The 21830-nt window shown below is 37.5% G+C and overlaps 1 protein-coding gene and 1 long non-coding RNA gene across 3 annotated transcripts in view; both read right to left on the reverse strand.

Moving 5' to 3' along the window:
- ITPK1 (inositol-tetrakisphosphate 1-kinase) overlaps nucleotides 1–21830 on the reverse strand; it is a 333492-nt gene that overhangs the window by 118735 nt on the left and 192927 nt on the right. The window lies entirely within an intron of this gene.
- LOC141556109 (uncharacterized) lies at nucleotides 9635–12554 on the reverse strand. Its single transcript, XR_012486436.1, has 2 exons — nucleotides 11943–12554; nucleotides 9635–10889 (listed from the first exon to the last, which is right to left on the reverse strand). It is a non-coding gene; the product is annotated as an uncharacterized LOC141556109 (long non-coding RNA).

Raw genomic sequence — 21830 nt, forward strand, 5'->3', positions numbered from 1 at the left:
TTTAAGAGTAAAATTATATCCATCTTGGAACTACATGGGATAGCTAGATGGCTCAGTGGATAGAGTATAAGACCTGGAATCAGGAAGATCAGAATTCAAATCAAGCCTCAAACACTTACTAGCACTTACTGGTGACCCTGGGTATGTCACCTAACATTGTTTGCCTTAATTCATTACAGAAGGAAATGGAAAAATGGAATTTCTGCCAAGAAAACCACATCAATATTATTGGCATGGTTCACATAATCATGAAGAAAGGACTGGACAACAACAATCCACAGGGGAGAGGGAAAGAGCTATTTGCCTTAGCTCCATAGGATATAGTTAAAAAGAATGGATGAAAGTCCCAGAGGAGGGAATATTAGGCTCAATTTAAGGAAAAACTTATTAAAGGCAAAATTGATAATATTAGTGATATAAACTGTGTCCCCCTCTTTAATCTTTGGAGAGGGAAGGGTTGGAAAAGAATCTTTGGGAAAGGGTGGTCCTAGGTCTCAAACCCTCCTAGCTTCTTGGATAAGTAATCTCTTTAGATTGGAAATCTCGGCCTGGGGCGTGGTCAACTCCTCTATTAAGTTGAAAATTAGTCCCTCATTCATCTATCTGGAGATTGGCCCTGGCTTGAAGTCAAGAGACTCTATAAAATCATAGGCTATGTGTGCAGACTTTTGCAAAAATGCTAACAGGATTTTGCCTCACAGTGTAATAAATCCATTCTTGCCACAAACCTCAAACCTATATTCATTGGGGTTTGTGAATTCTTTTGCAAAGCCTGCTACCAGCCAAGGGAGATCCCACTGCTGTCAGGGGATCTCTCAACTCTCATTTCTCACACCTCAACATTAATAGGTTAGCTCTCATTGGAGATCAAGTGGAGGTTAGATGACCACTTGAAGATATCAAAGAAGGAATTTGTATTCAGGTACAAATTGGACTATGTGTATTCTAAAATTCAAGTCTGTGACTACTTTCTCTTCACTCTACCCCCATTCCTAATTTTTTTTTTTTGTTCCCACTTGAGAATATACTTTAAATATTCTCTAATAAACGAATGCAATGCTATTCAGTCTTCCCTCATATTATGTATGCTTTTCTTTTTGAATAAGGTATGGCATTTGAAGACATATTCTATTTTAGCAAATCTCAGTGATACTTTTATGAATTCAAACTTGTTGCTTTGTGTTAAAATTGCTAGTTTATCTCATTTGTCATACATGTATCTCTGCTAAAATCCAACCTTCTGCAGAAAGCTTTTCTTGGACCCCCTTAATCCTAGAGATGTTCCATTGGGATTATGTCCAATCTATTTTTTTTGGGGGGGGGTATGGTTGTTTACATATTGTCTTCATTAAAATGTGAAATCCTTGAAGACTCTGTTTTTCTCTTTTTGTATCCCTAAATGCAATGCCAATGTTAAGTAATGACACAGTAATGAGCAAAAGTTAAGGTTTTAATAAGGCTTGTTGACTGATGAGACATCTCCAGCCACACAGTTTTATTTCTGGCTCTTTTCTTAGACTATTCTTGTCTGGGAATATATTTAAGCTTTTCTTCTTTCTACATTGTAAATACACACACACACACACACACACACACACACACACACACACACATTTGTGTGTGCATATATATATATGTACATATATTATATATATGTGTGTGTATACATATATATGTATATATATGTATACATGAATATACATACATAAATATACAGTTTAATGCAACACATAGATAATGATCAAAGGAAGAAATACACATAAGTGATACTGATTGTCAGTCAGTGATAACTTCTAGAAAAATAGAAAACAAAAAAAGTTTCAAGAAAGATCACAGGGGGCAGCTAGATGGCACAGTGGATAGAGCACCAGCCTGAAGTGATGATAAAGGACCTCAATTAATTCAGACATCTGGCATTACCTCTGTCAAAATAAAATAATACAAAGATTCTTGACACCCCATAATGATAATATTCTTCAAAAAGTGGAAGAAGCAATAGATTTTCAACAAGATATGTTGCTAAAGTTGAAGTTATAGGAACTCTGGAGGACAGTGACCACTATGCCTTAAATTTTATGACAGAAGAAAGTTGGGCAGAAATTTACATTCTCGATTTTGAGAGGATGAATTTCAAATACTTCACAGAAAAGATAGAATTGAAAAGTCCAAAATTCTATGGGGGAAGTAATAAACTATAAAGTATGATATTATGAATATCTAAATATTATGATTTTGGAAGAAACAAGGGAGGTCTAAAGAGGAAAAAGAAATCATCAAACAACTTAGATTTTGAAAAGATTTAGATGACAGAATCAAGGGCAGATAATAAAAAGAAAAAATTGTGGCATAAGTCAATAAAAAGCACTAAGTGCTAAAACTTAAACTGACTTAAGATTTGCTACAAAGAACAACAAAATAGGGGCAGGCAGATAGTTTTCTTTCTATATTAAGGAAAAAGAGATTATCAGGGATAGAATACAATTACTGTTTAGGATGAATAAGACCATGATAATGGATTATAGGATATTGTTTTCTCTGGAAGGAGAAACATTACTGAGCTAAAAAGGACATAACAAAAATGGCTTCCAAGGAGATAAATCAACAATTAAAAAAGTAACAAAATAATGAATGGGGTTCAGGATTGGGGGACATTGGAGTCTGTAAACTGTAATCTGGTAAAATCAAATTCAGCTCCTGAAAATGTTTTAGCAAACTGATAATGAGTGAATTAGAAACGGAAACAATGGTCACAGAACCCTCAAAAGACAAGTGGTCAAAGGATGTGAACTTTCAAAAGAAAAATTCCAAAACAACCAGATGACAACATGCTCTAAATCACTAATTAAAAACTCCAAATTTACTAAATTTGCAAAAATGGGGGAGGGGAAGGGAAGGTGCTGGATGAGTCACAGAAAAATACATGGGGATTTTAATACATTAGTGATGCATCTGTGAATGGATGCAACCATTCTAGAAGACAATTTGAAATTATCCAAGAAAGGTAACTAAACTGCTTATATCTTTGACCCAACCATCTCCTATTGGAAGATCAAAACCGAAAGGGAGGAAAAAAAGACCCAATAAATATTAAAATATTCCCAGAAATACCTTTTCTTGTAACAGAACTAGAAATAAAGGAAGTGGCCAGTAATTAAGGGATGCTTTGAATATATTATCATATGATTACAATAAAATACTGTGCAATAAGAAATAATAAATGAAATTTCCCAAGACAAAAACTGAGAAGATGCTCATGAACTGACACATAATTAAAATAAAAATCATAAAAACAATAAACTCATCTAGTGATTATAATAATGTAAATTCCCAAAGAAGAAATTATGAAAATGACTATAATGTCACCAGTACAGTAAATTCACTTCATCAATGCAGGTCAGGCATCTATTCTTATGAAGCTATTTTGAATAATGAAAAGTTAGGTGATTTGATTCAGGTCACATTTGAACTCAGGAAGGTAAGTCTTCCCAATTCTAGGCCTTACATTCTTACTATGTGCCAGCATTGTGCTAAGTGCATGCTTAAGTTCAAAAAAAGTTATCAAGCTTAAGATGTGAGAGGTATGGCTATATAAATATTTATTTGAAATTAGGGAGATTGTGGATGATGTGAGTAAACAGTCAAATGCAGCATCCCAAAAAAAGCTATTATTATCTCAGGCTGTATTCAAGGGCAGATAATTGAAGAGAAATATAAAATTATGACATAGGCCAGTAAGAACAGTATTAACAGTGCTAAAACTAAGATTGGCTCAGAATGAGAAAGGTATCTTGGCTTATTGTCAGACCAAAACTGGGTAGTGCAATTCAGTTTTGGATATAAAATTTCAATAAAGGCATAGTAAGCAGGAAAACCACCACAGATGATTGATCACAATGATGAAGGTCCTTGAAATCAAGCTATATTAGAATCAGATATCGTCACCAACAAAGAACCTAGAAATGCTTAACTTGGAGAAGAGAAAATCAGGTAAGAAGGGAGGAGAGAGTCTTAGGAAAGCTATTTTCCAGTATCTGAAGAGCTGTCATACAGCAAAAGAATTAACCTTATTCTGTCTGACTCCAAAGGTTCAAACTTGGGAGTAATTAGTAGACATTGAAGAAAGACATATATTTTTGTTTGATATAAGGAAAAATGCCCTAACAATTAGACCAGTTCAAAATGAGAAAGGGACTGTCTTGGAAGACATTTGGTTCCCTATTACTAGATTCTTTCAAGCAAAGCCCAGAGAGGTGAGGAAATTTGACTGAGGTATCACAGGAAACACGGTAGAGACCAAGTATCCAAAAGTTATTAATGGCTGGAGAGCTAAGCCAACAAAGAATGATGATGCCCATTTCTCCTAGTCAGGTGAATTATGACATACAAGAAAATTAATTAATCAATTAATAAATCAACATTTGTTAAGCATCTACAATGTGTCAGCCATAGTTCTAAGCCGGAGGATCCAAAAAGAGGCAAAAAACAGTTCATGCCCTCAAGAGGTTTACAATCTAATGGAAAAGACAATAGGCAAACAAATTTATATACAGAAAGCTACATAAAAGATAAGTATAAAAAAACACAGGGAAGGTACTGAAATTAGAAGCAGAGGATAATATTTTAGCTGGAACAAAAGCCAGAGAAGTGGTGCCCCCTTTCAAAGGTGTCCTGACAAAAATCATACATATAATAACTGAATCTAAAAAAAACATGGACATAAAAGTCTTTAACTATGAAAGGAAAAAATTCATCTTTTATAAAATAAGTAATCTGTTCACAGGGTTCAGGCCTGGCCAAAAAGGAAGCTTGCCCTCGGGTGCCACAAAATGTAAGCAGAGAAAGGCAAGAAAAACATTTCTTCATTTTATGATCTCAAATTCCTTTGCCTAAAACCCATGGTTCCGAAAACAGTATTTCCTTTTCTTCTTGGTTTTGTCAATGTTGTTTTTATAAGGATTCTTTAACTTCCTTTGAGTCTTTTGGAATAGTACTTAACCTAGCACAATGTACCTGCCAACTATCATTTGATAGGGCAAATAATATACCTAACTCCTCCAATTAGCACCAGAGTGTTATTCCTTGAACCTATGTTCCAAACACAAAAGACCTCTGTGACCAGCCCAGGTGACTGTCTTTCATCCCAAAGCAGAGAAATTACAAACACACACACACACACACACACACACACACACACACACACACACACACACACACACACACACTAAAGAGTGAGCCAAAGCCAGCCTTATGTAGCTCCAAGAAAATATCAAGATCTGCCATGAGATTAACTAAATATCTAAATGATCACTGGAGTATTTAACAATTCTTTTGTAGAACAGAAATGGGAGACTTAGATTCCTCCTCTACAAAAAGGGAATAATAGGTAGTACCCACAATACCTATTTCAAAAGGATAATTATGAAGCTGAATGAGATCAAGGGTAAGTAAAGCACTGTGTAAATAAAGGGCTATTTTTCTATCTGGGGCAGCTAGGTGGCTCCAAAGACTCATCTTCTTGAGTTCAAATCTGACCTTAGACACTTACTGGCTCTGTGACCCCAGACAAGTCCTTTAACCTTATTTGAGGCAGTCTCTCATCTGTAAAACAAGCCTAAAAGGAAATGGAAAACCAGTCCAGCCTTTCCACTAAGAAAACCCTAAATAGGGTTATAGACTCAAAGTGGTCCTCAAACTTTTTTTTTCCCCCCTGAGGCCGGGGTTAAGTGACTTGCCCAGGGTCACACAGCTAGGAAGTGTTAAGTGTCTGAGACCAGATTTGAACTTGGGTCCTCCAGAATTCAGGGCTGGTACTCTATCCACTGCGCCACCTAGCTGCCCCCTGTCCTCAAACTTTTTAAAAAGGGGGCAGGACTATAGTAAAAACAAAAACTCATACTGTTTCTGCCCCTCAGCTCATTTGCCATAACCTGGTGGGCCCCATAAACGTCCTCAGCAGGTTGCATCTGGCCCATGGGCCATAGTTTGAGAACCCCTGTTATAGAGAATGGAATACCACTGAAAAATGGCTTAACAACACTTTTTTATTTAGTAACTTTGAGTCTGTTTTCTCATCTGTAAAGTGAAAATACTAATTCTATTGCCATGAATAAAATGCTTTTTAAAATTTTAAGTAATTTGGGAAATGTAGTATTATTATTAGCAAACTCTTTCTCCACAAGGCCAACCAGCGTAAATATCTAAAATATCCTTCTAAATGACAAAGGACTCTAAAAGGTGTCCTGAAGGTAAACATGACAAATATCGCTTTCTTTTTTGTTGCTGAGGCAATTGGGGTTAAGTGACTTACCCAGGACACATAGCCAAGAAGTGTTAAGTCTGCTTAAGTTAAATCTGCTTTCAGACAGAGCAGATTTGAACTCAGGTCCACCTGATTTCAGGGCTAGTGCTCTATCCAGTGTGCCACTGAGCTGAGGCCAAATATCATTTTCAAAAGAAAAAAAAAGCCCCTGAATTCTGGCTTTGAAACTTACTTCCTCCAATCCTTACCTTCCACAATATATCTCAATCTTCTCTTGCAGCTTGCAAACACTAGCTCACTCCTGTACTTCATATCAGAGACAACAAAAAAGGTGAATGTATCTCCATAGAAGGAGATAAACTTATACCTTGGACACCCATCAGTATTAAAAAACAAAAACAAAAACACATATTATCCCTGCCACTCAAGTCTAGAAAATACTGGCTCTAAATGATATCAAATGATTCTGGGAGGAAAGCAGGCTCTATCTAGTCTTTATATATAGACATGTTGCCAGAGGGCTGTTTGATCTTTCTCCCTTAGCCAAGACCCATTAGAACCTGGAGCCCACACATCTTGTACTCTGGACATAGTGAAATATAAAACTGGCTGTCATCTCTAAGCCAGATGTGGAACATGAGAAAAATGCCTAGGTTTTGGACCCAGAGGACTTGGGTTTCAGTCCCAGGCAGGTCATGGCCGGGCAGAGGGAACACTGTACAATTTTCACTGGCCTAGAGTGAAAAGACAGCTAGACTTGGAACCATAAAACCCAAAATCAAATCCAAATCCCAATATTTATATGGCCTATGGACCCTGGGACAAAGGCATTTCAACTCTATGAAAATGTGAATATTTCTTGCACTATTCCCTTTCAAAGAGCTATCTAACTCTGTTAGGAAAATGTTTTGTAAATCTTAAACTGTGTCGTAAGGGTAATATAAACATGTGTTGATTTTACTGATAGTATACCCTAATCTATTGCCCTATACAAAAAGGAAAGAAAATTCCCTAGATTGGCTTTTTTTTTTTTTTTGAGCATCAAGGCCAAAAATGGTGCAATTACCTTTTCCAAACCATATCCACTGATGATTATTGTCAATTCAATAATTGTGGTAGGTTGCAAATGCACTCCTCTGATACATGACAACCTCCCTGGGTCTCAGATTCCTCATCTGTAAAATGAGGGAGCTGGATTAGCTAGCCCTACTCTGAAAGGAACAAGCTAGATGTATGGACAGAAGATGTATAAAATGGGATAACAACAAAAGAATGTATTGCTATTGATAAATAAGCAGTTTGGGTAAGGGCAGCAGTCAATTCCCTTTTCCCAGGACAGGATAGTGGGCTAAAAAGAACAGTGATCTGGGATCAATAGTCTTGGGAATGAATCAGACCTTTGCTACTTCCTAGCAGTGTGATCTTGGAGAGGTCTGTCATAACTCTTTAAGTTTGTTTCCTTCTATGTAAAATGAAGATTGTTGGGCAAAGATCACTGACGTGGTCTCCAGGGATGTTTCTATTGGGTTTGACACCACTGGATTAGATGAGCATTAAGATTCTTTACTCATTAGACATTTTAGGATTTGGTGATCTGGAACATAGCAATCACCAAAGGCTGGAGCAATAAAATAGGGTTGAAGGGAAAGGAGAGGAAAGTACTTGAGCTGGATTTTAAGGTAAGGATAAGACTGGGACAATGAAGAAGCCAGGAGAAGGGATTTCAGATAGTAAGGATGACATGAGTTAAGACTCTATAAAATAAATCCACTAAGGAAGAATAATGAATAGAAGTGTAACATTGTGTCTGTCTTTTAAGTGGAAAAGCAGAAAGTTGGGAAGATGATCAGTCTTTGGGCCTTGAATGACAAGCTTTAGTTAATGGAAGACAGTCAACCTGTTTGCCCATTAACCTCAGCAGATCTTCTATAATTCCCAATCTCTGTGTCCTTAATTTCATATAATGAGCTGCTATAATAAATGAAGTTATAGACTCTTAAGAAAGGGCTTGGAAAAATGAGAGCAGGAATTTATTCCTCAGTTTGTTTTAAACAGAAAGGAGTGGGGAGAAGAAGAGAGGGGGAAAAAAAAAAAAGAAGAGAGTAGAAAAAGAAGCTTAACTTTGTGCCAAAAACTGTGCTAAGCACTAGGGATAGGAATACAAGCAAGATAGTCCCTGCCTCAAGGAGCTTGATTTCTAATATGAGAAAAGAAACACATAAAGAAGAGTAAAAGGAGGGATTCTTCTCACTTAAATGACTAGAGTGGAAGCTGCTTGGCCAGGAAATTACATGGAAGCCTAATTTTGGAAAAGATAAGGCAAAAAGCTGATCTAGCTAAGACCAACTTGGTTCTAAGAATACATCTTGCCAAGCCTGATACATTCTCCATGGAGGACCTATGGAAGAGCATGAAATATATAACACATGAGAAGGCATAAATGAAAAGTATTCCATTATGTACTGAATTAAAAGAAATCTGAACCTAAGTATACAGTAAAGTGGGTAAAATGATCATAATATATTGGTCTGAAGAATAACAAAATATCAAATGTTAAAACTGAGAAGAATACTAACACATAGGCTTATTGAGCTTAAACAGAGGATGCTGAAAGCAGAAAGATTCCTAGAAAACAAGATACAATAGACAATCTACACATGGCCATGCCTTCCCTCTAATGATTAACTCCAAACTGTCCAACATATAGTTTGCTGGAACATAGTTGGTTCCCTGCTGTCTCTCTCATTATTAGGTGAGCTCCTTGGGTGAGTGCTTGGCACATAAGAGGTGGTTTTTTTGTTTGTTTTTTTTGTTTTTTTTTTTTTAAGTATAGAATAGAATAAGGGGCAGCTAGGTGGCGCACCAGCCTTGAATTCAGGAGGACCCGAGTTCAAATTTGGTCTCAGACACTTAACACTTCCTATCTGTGAGACCCTGGGCAAGTCACTTAACCCCAGCCTCAGGAAAAAAAAAAAAAAAAAAAAAAGTATAGAATATCTGAGCTAACAGCGGCCTTTTTGAAGGATACCTAGTCCAATTTCTCCATTTTTCAGACTTAAGGGAAAGGCACTTGCCCAAAGACTCCCATTTACTAAGTTGTGAAGGCAGGAATCAAGCACTGTTAATGACTTATACACATTGTTAATAATTATGTTAAGAATATAAATCTAACAATGAACGCATAAGGCACTGCCTAAGCAAAGGCTATACAGTGTGGTACAAAATTCATGTACTAAGAAATAAGCTGGTGGTTTTTGGTTTTTTTCCTTTTGGGAGAAGAAATGGGGCACAGGTTTTGCAGTAGTGGTTAAATGAAACTACACAATGCAATGGATGAACTCCAGACAGGCAGACAGGAAGCCCAAGCTTTACTAATTTTTTTTTTTTAATTTTTATTTTATTTTATAACTATAACATTTTTTTGACAGTACATATGCATGTGTAATTTTTTACAACATTATCCCTTGCACTTACTTCTATTCAGATTTTTTCCCTTCCTCCCCCAACCCCCTCCCCCAGATGGCAGGCAGTCTTATATATGTTAAATATATTACAGTATATTCTAGATACAATATATGTGTGTAGAACCGAATTTTTTGTTGCACAGGAAGAATTGGATTCAGAAGGTAAAAATAACAGTTTACATTCATTTCCCAGTGTTCCTTTTCTGGATGTAGCTGGTTCTGTCCATCATTAATCAATTGGAATTGGATTAGCTCTTCTCTGTGTTGAAGAAATCCACTTCCATCAGAATACATCCTCATACAGTATCATTGTTGAAGTGTATAATGATCTTCTGGTTCTGCTCGTTTCACTCAGCATCAGTTGATGTAAGTCTCTCCAAGCCTCTCTGTATTTCTCCTGTTGGTCATTTCTTATAGAACAATAATATTCCATAACACTCATATACCATAGTTTACCCAACCATTCTCCAATTGATGGACATCCATTCATCTTCCAGCTTCTAGCCACTATGAAAAGGGCTGCCACAAACATTTTGGCACATACAGGTCCCTTTCCCTTCTTTAGTAGTTCCTTGGGGTATAAGCCCAGTAGTAGTATGGCTGGGTCAAAGGGTATGCACATTTTGATAACTTTTTGGGCATAATTCCAGATTGCTCTCCAGAATGGTTGGATTCTTTCACAACTCCACCAACAATGCATCAGTGCGAAGGTCTGGTCTAGCTCCTCTTGTCAGGATAAGCAAAAGTCCTTGCCCCACGTGTGGACGCCAATTGTAGCGAGCTGTCGTCTCTAGAAGCTGCCGGATCACTCTCTGGGAAGAGATCTGCTGTGTCTTCTACTCAAATCTCTCCGACAGATTCTTCTTCCTGTAACGAACCGTTGTCTCCAGGCAGTTGCTGTTAACTCTTGTCCAGAGAAGTGACTTCCCTTCCTGCAGAGAGCCATGTCAAGCCTGATGCAATGCAGAGTCTTCTCCTCTTCCTGGAGTGCTGTCTTCTTTATCCTCCCAGAGAATGGGCGTGAGATAATGCAAGGGCTTCTGGGAAGAACCACTTCAGCCAATGAGCTTGCTCCTTCTATCAAGTCAACCTGAGTTCTCACCTTGTAATTGTCCAGACAACCTGAATTCTCACCTTGTCACTGTCCAGACAACCTGAGTTCTCACCTAGTAATCCTAACACATCAGTGTCCCAGTTTTCCCACATCCCCTCCAACATTCATCGTTATTTGTTCCTGTCATCTTAGCCAATCTGACAGGTGTGTAATGATATCTCAGAGTTGTCTTAATTTGCATTTCTCTGATCAATAGTGATTTGGAACATTCTTTCATATGAGTGGAAATAGTTTTAATTTCATCATCTGAAAATTGTCTGTTCATATCCTTTGACCATTTATCAATTGGAGAATGGCTTGATTTCTTATAAATTAAAGTCAATTCTCTGTATATTTTGGAGATGAGGCCTTTATCAGAACCTTTAACTGTAAAAATGTTTTCCCAATTTGTTACTTCCCTTCTAATCTTGTTTGCATTAGTTTTGTTTGTGCAGAAACTTTTTAATTTGGTGTAATCAAAATGTTCTATTTTGTGATCAATAATGGTCTCTAGTTCTCCCTTGGACACAAACTCCTTCCTCCTCCACAAGTCTGAGAGGTAAACTGTTAGGATTACTAGGTGAGAACTCAGATTGTCTGGACAGTGACAAGGTGAGAATTCAGGTTGTGTGGACAATTACAAGGTGAGAACTCAGGTTGACTTGATAGAAGGAGCAAGCTCATTGGCTGAAATGTCTGGATCGCTCTCTGGGAAGAGATCTGCTGTGTCAACTCAAATCTCTTGGACAGATTCTTCTTCCTGTAACGAACCGTTGTCTCCAGGCAGTTGCTGTTAACTCTTGTCCAGAGAAGTGACTTCCCTTCCTGCAGAGAGCCGATTTCCCTTCCTGCAGAGAGCTGCGTCAAGCCAGATGTAGTGCAGAGTCTTCTTCTTGAATCTCCTCCAGCTCTTATCCTTCTCTAGGCCAATCTGCTCTCTGGGCCCAATGTTGTCTCTTTTATCCTCCCAGAGAATGGGCGTGGGATAATGCAAGGGCTTCTGGGAAGAACCACTTCAGCCAATGAGCTTGCTCCTTCTATCAAGTCAACCTGAGTTCTCACCTTGTAATTGTCCAGACAACCTGAATTCTCACCTTGTCACTGTCCAGACAACCTGAGTTCTCACCTAGTAATCCTAACATCTGTTTGGCGTCCCTGTTCGGGCGCCAAATTGCGAAGGTCTGGTCTAGCTCCTCTTGTCAGGATAAGCAAAAGTCCTTGCCCCACGTTGGGCGCCAAATGTAGCGAGCTGTTGTCTCCAGAAGCTGCTGGATCGCTCTCTGGGAAGAGATCTGCTGTGTCTACTCAAATCTCTCAGACAGATTCTTCTTCCTGTAGTGAACCGTTGTCTCCAGGCAGTTGCTGTTAACTCTTGTCCAGAGAAGTGACTTCCCTTCCTGCAGAGAGCCGACTTCCCTTCCTGCAGAGAGCTGCGTCAAGCCAGATGTAGTGCAGAGTCTTCTTCTTGAATCTCCTCCAGCTCTTATCCTTCTCCAGGCCAATCTGCTCTCTGGGCCCAATGTTGTCTCTTTTATCCTCCCAGAGAATGGGCGTGGGATAATGCAAGGGCTTCTGGGAAGAACCACTTCAGCCAATGAGCTTGCTCCTTCTATCAAGTCATCCTGAGTTCTCACCTTGTAATTGTCCAGACAACCTGAATTCTCACCTTGTCACTGTCCAGACAACCTGAGTTCTCACCTAGTAATCGTAACAGTAAACCATCCCATGTTCCTCCAATTTATTTATGATTTCGTTCTTTATGCCTAAATCTTGGACCCATTTTGATCTAATCTTAGTATGTGGTGTTAAATGTGGGTCCATGCCTAGTTTCTGCCATACTAATTTCCAGTTTTCCCAGCAGTTTTTGTCAAATAATGAATTCTTATCCCAAAATTTGGGATCTTTGGGTTTGTCAAAGATTAGATTGCTATTTTTATTCACTATCTTGCTCTGTGAACCTAACCTATGCCACTGATCAACTAGTCTATTTCTTAGCCAATACCAAATGGTTTTGGTGACTGTTGCTTTATAATATACCAAGCTTTACTATTAATTTGTTGTGCAATCTTGAGGCATATCACTTAACCTCTATGGAGAGACAGCTGGCTTAATGGCCAAGAGACCTAGGTTCAAGCCCTACACCTCTCATCTGTCCTAGCTACGTGATCCCTGGCAAGTTCCTCAGACTATCTATCAGCATTCCACTCAGCTCTTCTAAGAGTACAAGGGGCAAAAAATTGCTTAACTACACAAGTAATGAAGAAATTCCTTTCAACAATGAACTAATAGTTCCAGTCTCTATCCATTCATCAGCACACTCAGTAACAGCCACACCTAGACATGGAGTCTAATATTAGACAAAAGTTTGTAGACAAAAGTTTTCTTCTCACTATACAATGGAGGGTTCATGCCTACATCACTTAGGTTTCCATTGATTGGCTCACAAAAGATACCAGGCCAAGCCCCATTTAGTCATTGTTTTGACCCTGCCTTGTTCAGAGTGAATGTAAATACCAATTATTTTGATTTTGGCCAAAAACATTCCAGATTGATTTTTTTTTTTTTTAAACATAAGCAAAGAAGGTCTTTGTAACTAGGGCTAATCTATTCCTCCTGATCTATATTCTGCCACTGAACCCAAATGGCTCTGAAAGGGAAAATAAGGCAGGTGACCTTGCCCAGTCCTCCTTCACTTAAATCCAACTCACTTGCATGTCCATGACATCACCTCCCTGATGTAGTGATCATCTCCAAGAAAGAAGGAAAGACAACATGTGTAGGGAAAGAAAGTTCAGAATTAGAAAATATTTTCTCCTTCTGCTGTCACTAGGAAGCTATGTGACCTTGGGCAAGACACTTAATTTCTATGACTCTAACTATAACTCCACCCTACCTACCTGTCATTGCTAAAAAGAACTAATGAAATAAAACATGTGAAAGTGCTCTAGTAAAGTATAAAGCACTTTTAAAAATGAGAGATAATAACTGAACATGAGTCAAGCATTTTACATTTGTATTTGTGTGTGTGTGTGTGTGTGTGTGTGTGTGTGTGTGTGTGTGTGTGTGTGTGTGTGTTTCATTAACTTCTCTAGGCCTTGGTTCCTTTGATCTGTAAAATAAAACTCAGACAAGATAGCCCTTAAGTTCTCTTCTCTCTGCTCTATCTCTATGTGCTAACACTTTATGTTCAATGGTCCTATATATGATTGGTAGTATCTGCTATGTTATGGACACATTAATAAGACAATGTAAGTATTCTTCCTATTTATTTTGAAAGCTCAAGGTCCCCTTCCAAAGTCATATAAAATAGATTTTTTTCACACTCCTAAATGAGCCATGAGGTAATCAATCAGGTATGCTGAGATATCCACTGCCATTCGTATAGGAAAATCTAATAATAATGGTATAGTTGTTGAGCTACTGGTGCTGACAATAGAGGTTAATGGTACTAAATGGCACTTGAAACTATACTGCCAAAAGACTAATTCACTGTTATCCTCAAGGTTTCAGCAGACCAACCACAATAAGTACATTGTGTTGGACATATGATCTGCCCCCCCTACCACACACACATACACAACTCTGCAGGTTCCATGTGCTTTGTTGTCATCTTTTTGAATATATATATGACTTATACAAGTCTTCTGTATAAGACATATATATATATATATATATTAGGTCTTAGTGCTAAATTGGTATTAATAATTACACCCTCACTATAACATTATAAAATGCATGCCCATGATGAAAAGGGTTGACATCTCTTTATAGACATGTCTTTCAATGACTCCAGTTATAGAAGTTATAGCTACAATGCTCTTTTAAAAATTTTATAATTCTAACTTTTTTTTTTGACAGTACATATGCATGGATAATTTTTCACAACATTATCCCTTGCATTCACTTCTGTTCCAAGTTTTCCTCTCCTTCCCTCCACCCTCTCCCCTAGATGGCAGGCAGTCCCATACATGTTAAATATGTTATAGTATATCCTAGATACAATATATGTGTGCAGAACCGAATTCCTTGTTGCACAAGAAGAATTGGATTCAAAAAGTAAAAATAACCTGGGAAGAAAAACAAAACTGAAGTTTACACTCATTTCCCAGTATTCCTTCTCTGGGTGTAGCTGATTCTCTCCATCATTGATCAATTGGAACTGAATTAAATCTTCTCTTTGTTGAAGATATCCACTTCCATCAGAATACATCCTCATACAGTATTGCTGTTGAAGTGTATAATGATCTCCTGGTTCTGCTCATTTCACTCAGCATCAGTTCATTCAAGTCTCTCCAAACCTCTCTGTATTCATCCTGCTGGTCATTTCTTTTTTTTTTTTTTTTTTTTTTTTTTGGTTATTATCCCAATTTCTTTTTTTTTTTTTTTTAATTTATTTTTATTTTATTTTATAATTATAACATTTTTTGACAGTACATATGCATGGGTAATTTTTTACAACTTTATCCCTTGCACTTACTTCTATTCAGATTTTTTCCCTTCCTCCCCCAAACCCCTCCCCCAGATGGCAAGCAGTCTTATATATGTTAAATATATTACAGTATAATTTAGATACAATATATGTGTGTAGAACCGAATTTTTTGTTGCACAGGAAGAATTGGATTCAGAAGGTAAAAATAACAGTTTACATTCATTTCCCATTGTTCCTTTTCTGGATGTAGCTGGTTCTTTCCATCATTAATCAATTGGAATTGGATTAGCTCTTCTCTATGTTGAAGAAATCCACTTCCATCAGCATACATCCTCGTACAGTATCATTGTTGAAGTGTATAATGATCTTCTGGTTCTGCTCGTTTCACTCAGCATCAGTTGATGTAAGTCTCTCCAAGCCTCTCTATATTTCTCCTGTTGGTCATTTCTTATAGAACAATAATATTCCATAACATTCATATACCATAGTTTACCCAACCATTCTCCAAATTGATGGACATCCATTCATCTTCCAGCTTCTAGCCACTATGAAAAGGGCTGCCACAAACATTTTGGCACACTGCTGGTCATTTCTTATAGAGCAATAATATTCCATAATATTCATATACCATAATTTACCCAACCATTCTCCAATTGATGGACATCCATTCATTTTCCAGTTTCTAGCCACTACAAAAAGGGCTGCCACAAACATTTTGGCACATACAGGCCCTTTTCCCTTCTTTAGTATTTCTTGGGGATATAAGCCCAATAGTAGCACTGCTGGATCAAAGGGTATGCACGATTTGATAACTTTTTGGGCATAATTCCAAATTGCTCTCCAGAATGGTTGGATTCTTTCACAACTCCACCAACAATGTATCAGCATCCCAGTTTTTCCACAGCCTCTCCAACAGTCATCATTTTTTCCTGTCATCTTAGCCAATCTGACAGGTGTGTAGTGGTATCTCAGAGTTGTCTTAATTTGCGTTTCTCTGATCAACAGTGATATGGAACACTCTGTCATGTGAGTGGAAATAGTTTCAATTTCATCATCTGAAAATTATCTGTTCATATCCTTTGACCATTTATCAATTGGAGAATGGCTTCATTTCTTATAAATTAAGAGTCAGTTCTCAATATATTTTGGTAATGAGACCTTTATCAAAACCTTTAACTGTAAAAATATTTTCCCAATTTGTTACTTCCCTTCTAATCTTGTTTGCATTGGTTTTGTTTGTACAAAAGCGTTTTAATTTGATGTAATCAAAATTTTCTATTTTGTGATCAATAATGATCTTTAATTCTCCTTTGGTCACAAATTCCTTCCTCCTCCACAGGTCTGAGAGGTAAACTATCCTGTCTTCCTCTAATTTATTTATGATCTCGTTCTTTATGCTTAAATCATGTACCCATTTTGATTGTATCTTGGTATATGGTGTTAAGTGTGGGTGCCCAATTTTTGCCATACCAATTTCCAGTTTTCCCAGCAGTTTTTGTCAAGTAATGAATTCTTATCCAAAAGTTGGGATCTTTGGGTTTGTCAAACACTAGATTGCTATAGTTGTTCACTATTTTGTCCTGTGAACCTAACCTATTCCACTGATCAACTAGCCTATTTCTTAGCCAATACCCAATGGTTTTGGTGACTGCTGCTTTATAATGTAGTTCTAGATCAGGTACAGCTAGGCCACCTTCATTTGCTTTTTTTTTTTCAATAATTCCCTTGAAATTCTCGACCTTTTGTTCTTCCATATGAATTTTGTTGTTATTTTTCCTAGTTCATTAAAATAGTTTCTTGGGAATCTGATTGGTATAGCATTAAATAAATAGATTAGTTTAGGGAGTATTGTCATCTTAATTATATTCGCTCAGTCTATCCAAGAGCACTTAATGTCTTTCCAATGATTTAAATCTGACTTTATTTTTGTGGCAAGTGTTTTGTAATTTTGCTCATATAATTCCTGACTTTCCTTTGGTAGATAAATTCCCAAATATTTTATACTATCAACAGTTATTTTGATTGGAATTTCTCTTTGTATCTCTTGCTGTTGGATTTTGTTGGTGATTACAATGCTCTTCTCAAGTGACAGCATGCCAGGGTCACTTAGTCACCTCCTTCTATTATTACTGACTTAATAATTGTTGATTAACAAATACAACACCCCATTGGGTTCCATTACCAGAAAACATTCTAAATAAGATTATAGAGATTTAGGGCTGAAAAGTAAGTTAAAGTTCATTTAAAAGAAGAGGATCATGAAAGTTATATATGATTCCAAAGTCAAAAAGTCTGGACTTCACATCCAAAGCAGCCATCTTTTCACTGCTTCTTCTCTTGTCAATTTTCTCTTAATTTTCTCCCAATTTTCTCCCATTCTGCTTTTCTAGCCTCATTTCCCACTGAAAGTAAAAAACCTGGAAATAAGCATTTACTAAACACATACTATGTGCCAGCTGTACCAGCTTTACAAATACCAGTATCATTTGATCCTCAGAATCATCCTGAGGGGTAAGTGATATTTTGATTCCTATTTTCCAGATGAGGAAACATGCAGATAGTGGTTAAATGATTTGATCAGGGTCACATAGCTAGTAAGTGTATTAAATGTACACATTTAAATGTATATTTAAATCCATCCATTGCACCATCAGCTCCTAGGTTAGAATCTAGGCTCTGATAATTATTTAACTGTTTAAATCTCCCCATTACTAAACTGCATTATCTTCCTTTGTAAAATGATGCTATTGTAAAAAAGATGATCTCTACGGTCACTCCTAGATCAAAATTAAATCCTTTGCTTTGATTTTAAAATTAGTGTATATTCTAGCCAACTAAGTTTAGGCAGAGTCCTTATAGTTTACCACTTTCCACACTTTGCATTATCCTCACCTAAAATGTCCTTTTTGTCCCTCTCTACCTTTCCAAGTTCTATACCTTTTGAGTTCCAACTTACATCTCCCTTCTTCACAAAACCTTTCCTGACCACTCTAAGAGGAAGTAGTTCCTCTTCCACTACAAATTTCTCCAGTTGTATTTTAGACTTGGGTCAACTTTTGATTGTTCAAAAATTCATCCCAGGGCAGCTAGGTGGCGCAGTGGATAGAGCACCAGCCCTGAAGTCAGGAGGACCTGAGTCCAAATCTGGTCTCAGACACTTAACACTTCCTAGCTGTGTGACCCTGGGCAAGTCACTTAATCCCAGCCTCAGAAAAAAACAAACAAAAACATCCTTACATTCATCCCTTCATGTTTTCCCCACTCCTACCAACCCAGACACTCCACTTCAATGTAAGGATAAGCCCAGGCCAAGAAACAAAGGAATCATGCAAACCTATAGGCAGTACTTTCCAATGTTTTGAAGGGTGGAATAGTTTGGCAGCCTGAAACAAGGAGAGATGTGGTTAGGAAACCTAGCTCTTAACTCTGAAGACCATCTGTAACAGAGATTAATACTAATTGGGAAGAACATTCACTATCTGAACCTCAGTTTCTTCAACTTTCAAGTGAGAAGAACAATACTTGCACTGCCCATTCTACAATAATGTTATAAACAAAGTGCTTTGAAAACTTTTAAGGGCTATAGTGGAGCAGTGGAGTTAGAAAGATCTAAATTCAAATTCAGGTTCAGACACTAACTTTGTGATCCAGGATGAATCACTTAACTTTTGTCTATCTTCAAATGTAAAAAGGGGGTAATAAGAATAGCATCTACTTCCTAAGGCAACTTTGAGGATCAGATGAGATAAGATGTATATAGTATTTAGCACCCCATATCACATACAGTAGGTACTTAATAAATTTTTTTTCTTTCCATATTTGTTAGGGACTTTGCTTCTGAAAATTGTCATGTATGCCATGTCAGCCGGTAGAGTGGACCCAGGAAGTAAAAAGGGGCTTGGCCTCTGAGGCAGGAGGTTGTCTTACAGGTGTTAGATCTTTTCTTAGGACCCAGCATTAACTCCAGGTGTCTCCCTACTGAGCCAGTGCTGAGTGGGCTTGGCACGGGGTAATCACAGAGGAGAATAAATATAAATAACCAGCTTTGAGTCCATAGGTGAAGGATACGGAGAGAAGTAGAGAGAGGCAGAGAGATTCAGGGAAGCAGAGAAAGAGATGTAGACTTGCTAGACTTCCTGCTAACCCCTGCAGAGAACACCAATAAAGAAAGGTTGTTTGGCACCTTAACATCGGCTCATCTTCATGTGTATCCGGGGAAGATTGGTATGTATGGCCCTGGAATCAGTAGCCTCATTGGGAAATTACACATATTATAGAAATTAGTACAGTTAAACTCAATGATAATGTATTTTATTTCATATACATTTAGAAAGCCAGCAATAATGTATATACTATTGGTACTGTTTTCCTTCTCACCATCCACAAGGGTAATTATGAAACAAAGTTCTCTTTATAAGTTCATTTTGCCAGTCAATATAGAATTACAAGGGGTGGGGGTCGGAGGAAGAACATATGCCTGTGGTATTTTTATATTTCTTTCATGCCTAGTGCAAAGAGTCCTGTGCTGAGTGGCATTCACTCTAATTATACAGCTTACATTTGGCTATACAACAATGAAGGACAGTTGAATTCAGAGCTTAGAAGGGTTCAGCCAGCATTATCAGACTTCCCATTTCTGGATGAAGGCCTCTTGTTCTTGGAAACACATAGTTTCCTTTGCTCTCAAAAGAATAAACTATGTGAGCATAGGTCTATTTTGAAAGTAATTGTATTTCTGAGAGCTTCCTTTTTTCCCTCACCCCCTTCCATCCTGAGCATGTCATATTCCCATTACATTTTTGTAGATACGTGATAAACATGGCTGTCAATTATAGAAATTTATATTGGGAGAATATCTTAGAAATCATCTATATTAATTCCTTCATCCTATAAATGAAGATATTAGCCCTCAAAAGGGATAAATGGCCTTCCCAAGATCATTTAGCTTGAAAACAGCAAAAATGGGATTTAAATCCAAGTCTTTTAACTCCAAATGCAATATTCTCTCTACCATACCACAGAGCTCATCACCTTTGATTTAAATCTTCCTTTTTCTCATCCATAAACTGATGGGGGCTGAGATCCCTTTAAGATTCCTTTCTGATTCCCCAACCCCCACGGCTGACCTTTGATTCACAAATCCTGGTCAAAAAGCACCCTTTTGAATTCCAATGATATCTGGGCTTTCCCCAGCCCCCACCAGATCTGAGCTAACAAAGCCCACCAGGAGCCTGGGACTTCACCCACCTTCAACATCACCAAAAGCCCCCATTATAAAAGGGCAACGCTAGATGCCATGCTTTTGCAGAAGTCCTAAGTATGGCATCCTTATTCCAAGGGTTTCTGTCCACCAGACCTAATCCGGTGCTCTTCTATCTCTACCCTCAACTTTATTAACTAAACTTTGCTTCTAAAATCCTACAATAAACCTTTTTATCAATCTAGGTTTTCGGGCCTGTAAATTCATTTATAGGGGACACTGCGCCATCATGATCTTTGCACCGATCAAAACGGGGTTCCCCCTTTCCTATCTTTCATCAAAACCTTGTAAAATATAAAATGCACAGGGCCTATCTAAGGTCTTAAAACATTCAGGATTCACATGTATCAACCATTTAGGATAACAGGCACTTTTAGACCATTTCTCTTTGATTTAACAAATCAGGAACATAGGGCCCAGGGAAGAAAATGATTTGCCCAAAACAGCACAAGTAGTAAATTACAGAAGCAAGATATAAATCCAGGGACTTTGACTCCAAATTCACCATTTCCCCCAATTTATCATATTTATCATTGCCTGTGACAATAAAGGACTAATGGAAATTCAGATTAATACAATTTAACCCATCCTGACTCCAAAGGACAGACCATTAAATATTTTTATCTGAGTATTACTAATGTGGACTAATAAGCTCACTTGGTGGAGCCCTGGACCCAAAAAATGCTATCACTGGAAGGAATGCTTCAAGATGCTTTCAGATAAGCCCAGACTCTAAATCACACCCATAGAAGCTATAACAATGACAATAATACTAGCTATCATTTAAAAGGCATTTGAAAGTTTAAAAAGTATCTTTCTCTCTACTCACACAGAAACCCTGATCTTGATGCAAACCCTCATCACCTCTCTTCAGAATAGTGGCTTCCTAATGAGTCTAATTCTCTCTCAACTCTAATCCATATTCCATAGAGCTACCAAAGAGATTTTTCTAAGGATAAAATATAACTATTTTGCTCATTCTCAATGAACTCCAGTGAGACCTTACTACCTCTGTAATAAATGATATTTGTTTTTTAAGGATCTTGACAAGTTGGTCCCAACCTGGCTTTCCAGCTTGATAATACAGGACTCCTCTTCCATGATGATGCCTTCTTTGCCCCCCCCCCCAAGTCCTCCTACTTGTACTATTCTTTTTGTACTTTCTACTATAATTTTTTTTTCCCTTCTAATTATTTTGTGTGTGTGTGTATATACATATATATATATATTCTCCTAGTACTCCTGGAAACTCTCCTTGATTACAAATTTTAGAACAGGTGCTATCACTGGAATAGAGATTTTCCCCATTTGGAAATTACTAAAC

The sequence above is a fragment of the Sminthopsis crassicaudata genome, chromosome 2 (genome assembly GCF_048593235.1).
Source record: "Sminthopsis crassicaudata isolate SCR6 chromosome 2, ASM4859323v1, whole genome shotgun sequence".
Taxonomy (NCBI): Eukaryota; Metazoa; Chordata; class Mammalia; order Dasyuromorphia; family Dasyuridae; genus Sminthopsis; species Sminthopsis crassicaudata.